The sequence below is a fragment of the Cupressus sempervirens genome, chromosome 1 (assembly GCF_028749045.1).
Source record: "Cupressus sempervirens isolate cs-2001-9-10 chromosome 1, ASM2874904v1, whole genome shotgun sequence".
NCBI lineage: Eukaryota > Viridiplantae > Streptophyta > Pinopsida > Cupressales > Cupressaceae > Cupressus > Cupressus sempervirens.
Window position 1 is genome coordinate 513539289 of NC_143118.1, and position 6109 is coordinate 513545397.

A 6109-nucleotide genomic window follows, 5' to 3' on the forward strand; every position below is an offset into this window, starting at 1 on the left:
GTAGTATCTCTTTTCCTCAAATGATTCTTTACACAATTCATTCAATATGTTTAAATTATCCATAGTAATGACATTTGCATAAAGTGTTATAGTTTCAACCAAATATAGCTTTCACAATTTGTTATGTTGGATTTAGTATCTTGGTTTTTCATTTTGATGATTTGTGCCCATGCTTTTTACATTTGTGACATTTGACTTCAAATCTTGGTTTCTCTTTGCATTCATTTTCTCTATGACCATGGTGATTGCAATTGTAGCATTTTCTATTGAATTTTTCTTTTCCATTGCTCCAACATTAGTTTGAAGTATGACCTATCTTACCACAGTGATTGCAAGTAGGTCTTTGATCCTTTTGAGTTCCTTGCTTGGATGATTCTCCTTCTTCTATATGTCCAATTCCTACTTTTCCTTTTTGTCTATGGAGATTTTTCTCATTCAACTGATTCATGTCTACTTGGGATTTTATCATTCTTTCATTGATTTTCCTTTTAGAGTTTAGGTCATTCAAGAATCTTTCATTTTTAGATCTTAGGTTCATGATTTCTTCATTTGCATTGGAGAGTTGATCAATGAAGTCTGCTTTCTAAAGGGATAGGTGCTGGATTTCATTATTCTTTCCTTCTATCTCTTCTCTTATCTTTTTTTTTTCTTCCATAACTTCACATAATCTTACTAACTAAATTTCTTGCTCTCTTCTTAGTTTTCTTACTTCTTCTTGCAGTGAACCATTCTTTTCTAGGAGTTCTTTGATTGCTTCATTTGCTTCATTTGAGTTGCTTTCTGAATGAAGGTCTTCAATTCTTTCCTCAATGTAGAGACAATCATTCATTTGAATTGCAAGATCTTTTCTTCTTTATAGGGATTGAGAGAGTTGTTTCTTTGCTTTCTTGAGTTGGGCAGTAGCCATTTCCAAATCTAGCTTCTCATTGTCAATAGCCGTGTCAAGTTTGCATATCTCCATGGTCTTTGATCTTTGCTCAAGCTAATAAGCTTTTTTCTGAGAACCTCAAAGCTTTGATACCAATTGTTGGAAATAATCTATTGCTAGAAATATTCTTAAAGGCTAAGTTACTGAGAGGGGAGGGTTGAATCAATAACTTCTAAAAATTTTAAAACTTTAATCCAATAAAAAATTAATCCATTACTAATCTAACTGCATACATGAGAAACTGAAAACATGAAAGCATTCATAACACTTTGACATAAATATTTGGTGACCCAAAAAACTTCCATATTGAAAGTAAAACTGGGGTGGTGATGATACCCACAAGCTTTACTACTATGTTATAAAGTTGGCATATTAAGGCTTACATTGATCACTTCTAATGATCTACCCTATTAAGAGAAATAAGGACTGCTAGGTCCACCTTATTAGAGGATTTACAAACATACAATGAAGTATGCACTCAGTAAAGAGATTTTCATAAGACTGTTAGGTATACCTTGTTAAAGGATTTGACTATCCACCTATTAGGATGAAACAATAGTTGATCTTTGATCTGTAACTTGGTTTGTTGAATGAGATTCTTTTAAGTGTACAAATCACCTATCTATGATAGATGAATCTTTGCTACTCCTTATATTGTTGTGGCCTTTTATAATTTGCACTTTCTTCTTTTCTCTAATTATAACATTGATAATTACATATATTAACACACCTTAGATGTGATATAATGCATTAGATATAGATCAATCCAATTATACAATTAAAAAGTTAGCCACAATAGTTTACACAAATATTACAAATTTGGCTCAAATGTAGATGCTCAAGTTCTAGAGACTAACTTGGTGAGGTTCTGATACTCTGCATCCATTTTCAATGCTTGGCAATGTCATGCACTTGGTAGATGTAGAAGTTTTTTCCATACTAATCACTTCCAAGTAGTCTTAAACTTAGTCTGAACTAATAACTTAGTGAATACTATGAAACTTTTCGTATAAACTAAGTCTCTTGGCTTACATTGCATGACTCGATAAACACTATCACCCTGAGCTTGGTATAAATTGAGTCACTTGGTTAATATTGAGTAGCTTAGTTAACACTAGACTTGCATTAATTCAACTGTGAACTCAGTAAGCATTGTATAGCTCAGTTTGCACTAGTAAAATTGGCATACACTAAGATGCTCGATTTACACTACTGGTCTTCATAATAAATGTAACTGGTGGGCGTATACTAAAATTTGTTCGAAGGACTTGGTAGCAATTTTAGAACTTGGTGACAACTAAAATTCTTGGCTACCACTATTAACTATACAATAAGCTCAGTAGATACTTACAATTTGAATAAATGTATGTCACTAATAACAAACTTGACTGATATGTCAACAATTAGTTCTTTGAAAACCAATCTTTACGAGGTAATTATGTAACCTTTCATACCATGCTCTAGGGGCTTGTTTGAGACATTACAAAGCTTTGTGTAATCTAAAAATCATGTCCCTTTTGCTAGGATCAATGAAACCTTCTAGTTTATCTATGTAGACTTCCACTTTCAAGATTCCATTCAGGAATGTTGGTTTCACATCCATCTAATATACTTTGGATCCTTTGTGTGTTGCATATGCAAGGAATGTTTTATCACCTTCAAGTCTAGCAACATGAGCAAAAGTTTCTCCATAGTTAGTACCTTCCTCTTGAGCATAAACCTTACAAACTGTTCTTGCCTTGTTTCTTGAAAATTCTCCATTCTCATTTAGCTTATTCCTAAATACTCATTTTTTTCCAATTACATTCTTTTCCTTGGGTCTAGGAACAAGAATCCAATTTTTATTCCTCTCTATCTAATCAATCTCTTTATTCATTGCTTCTATCCAAATTTCATTCTCTAATGCATCTTTGAAAGATCTAGGTTCAAATTTAGTAAGAAAAAATGTACCATTGAATTTGTTCCTTGTCATTGTACTGACTAACTAATCTCAATTGATTTTTTGGGGTGCATGATGCCTTCTGACATATCTAGCAAGTTTTACCTCCTTTTTGAATTCAGCAGGTTCACTGTGAACTTTTGAATCATGCTTAGGTCCCATTGTCTATGACTCAGGTCCATTAGATGACTTAGTTTGCATTGGCTAAAACTCAAATCCTTTTGACTATGACTTGGGTCCTTTAGATTGTGACTTAGGTTGCACTGGTTACAACTTAGGTTGAATTGGGTATTTTGGAGACTTGGGTTGGTGAAGATTGTTGATTGTCACTGGCTTGAACTTTAGGTACAGTATAAGTCTCATAGAAAACAATGTTTCTATAGTCTTCAGTGTAAGGAAACTTGCACCAAAGAATATAACTATTTCCACATAACCCATAATAGATTTGAAATAAATATGTAATTGAAATCCACATGCAAGAGAATAGACATCATACCCACAAAAATTGTTACACAAGATATACCTTGGGAAACCCTCATTGAGGAAAAAACCTAGCCTCCAAAAGCATCCATCACCATGTATTATTTAGTACAACAATCGAAGCCTTCAAAGCCATAGCCAAAACTAAGAAATCTATGTGAACAATAATGAATTTTCACATCCCATCCCATGCTTCCAACCTTCACAAATGCTCCCTTTCCTAACCTATCAAGCCTTGTCTTGCTTGACTCTTACCTTTTTGCCTACTATTTTGTCTTCTCACATCAAAAACTACCCTTGTGGTTTCTTATATAGTACCAAGTCTCACAAAACCACCAAGTGGTATTACATAAACTATGTGTAAAACCATGTGCTAGCTAACCATTGACCCCACATTTAATATTAGAATTTTAATTTTTTTCTCCAATATTAAATAATTACATGAAATATTATCACAATGTTACAATACAACTCATCAAGTATATCCCGTGTGAATCTTTACATGTTGCACATCCATATAGGTGGAACATTACATAATAAAATAAAATAATACAATGTAACAATATTATGCAATGTGTGCAACATCCATTATCTCAATAATCATCCACTTGTATACATTGCATAGGGTCAATCCGTAGCCACATAATGAACAAGGGAACAATTCCTTTTTGCACATCCACCATCATGGATCAAAGTACACCAAGTGCTCCATCCTGGTACTCACAACAAAATCAAAGTATCTAGCATCTCAAACATGAATTATCTCACCTCCTATTATGCCACTGCTACTAGACATACATAGAAGTCATCCAAAGAGAAAGCCACCTAACCTATTGCATTAGAAGATCATAAAATATTGTATCAACTAAAATTCTAAGCACAAAAACTTGATCCAAATGTAAATCATAGGTATCCATAGTTTTCAAAATATTCATAGCTGAAATAGCACCCACAGGAAGTGCCAAACCATCCAACTATCCATACCTCAAAAGGTATACCAAGTGAATCTCACATCATCAACATATCCAATCTATAACCTATAATCACAAGCCTCAAGAGCAATACCTACCACATATATACCAAGAAGCTCGCACTGCAAAAGATAATGTCAAATTTATAACCAATCCACTCATAACATCTCAAAGAAGTGAATCCATGTAGTCTCAAGGACATCCACAAGACATAAACCAATAACCTACATGAATAGCTATCATAACCAATCTCCAATGCTCTTCCAAGTTATCCACAACCAATAGATGAAAGAGATAAAGGAATAATCATGTCATCTCTCACATGACATATATGAACACAAACCAATGATCACAATCTCCAATCACTCAAATCCAATGTAAGAAAAAATCAAACATCTAAGAAGATAACCAAGACCAAGAGAAACCATGCAAATCATAACCTGTATCATGTCCTTCTACACACACCTCTAGATGTAAAATATACAAGTATGATCTCCTCCATAAAACCCCAAAACAACACCCAAACCATACCATATAACTAATCATGGATGTAAGCTTCTCACAAGAAGATTAAAATCATAAACCATTCCTAATCCAAGGAATATGCCCAATATAAAACCATCTCCCAAACTCAACCAGTATGATAACATATGAAAATGGAGATAACCAATGCTAAACCATCTCTCAAATGAGCCCTCCAAAACTAACTCATGTACCATAGCTCAAGATCCATATCTATGAAAGACAAGCATAAACATAATGCAAATGAGAAAAATAATGGGCTATATTTCTCAAGTAGAAAACTACCAAGTAGACCAAGAGCGGAGAATGTGAATGCTCATTAAGATATCCAAGTCTTCAACCAAGAATAATCTAAGAACAATCTCATCTCAAGTCCATATCAGGTGAATTCCCCTCAAACTTTCTACTGAAACCATTAACTATCCCAACAAACACATCTCTAATCTAAGAGAAATCAACATCACCACCATCTCTAAGTATCCATGAGCACCTATAACCAATCAATCCATGTCAACTCCAAATGAAATATAGCAATATCATGAAGTATCCAACTTATGATCAATGTACTCAATACCAAGAAACTAAACCAAGATCATTGTCAAAGTTCCAACTATGGCCTCAAGAACATAAACATGACAACATGATCTAACCATCTCAACCAAAGAGATAACATGCTCCATATGAACATACTATAACATGTCACAAATATAAACATATATCAAAATTATACCATGGCATAATAATGAAACCATCCTAACACGAAGGATAAAATGTCAAATGAAAGCATAAACCACACATTTACAAATAACCTTATGAGTTCTTAAGATGCAACCATCTCCACACACCATGAAGAAAACCATCTCCATAAACCATGAAGAACCATCTCTATACACCATGAAAATAACCAAGAACCCCATGAGTCCTCAATATCTAACCATCTTCACACACCACAAAGATAACCAAGATCACCATGCAAATGTCAAAGATGTTTTTGCAACAATAGGATCTAAGACAAACCTCCAACATCTGCAAACACTCAATAAACATATCAATACCAACAACTCCCACTCAACTATGGTACAAAATCACTTATGGTATCATAAAATCCATCTCCTACATGAAGATCTACTAGGTCTACACTCACACAACCAAAGTGTCAATATCAAGTGAAACCAAGTTCTCCAAAACCAAGAAGATACAAATCAATTCAGGAACTAATCCTGCACTATCACCATATCACTGCCACAAGCTCCCACTAAACTATGTATC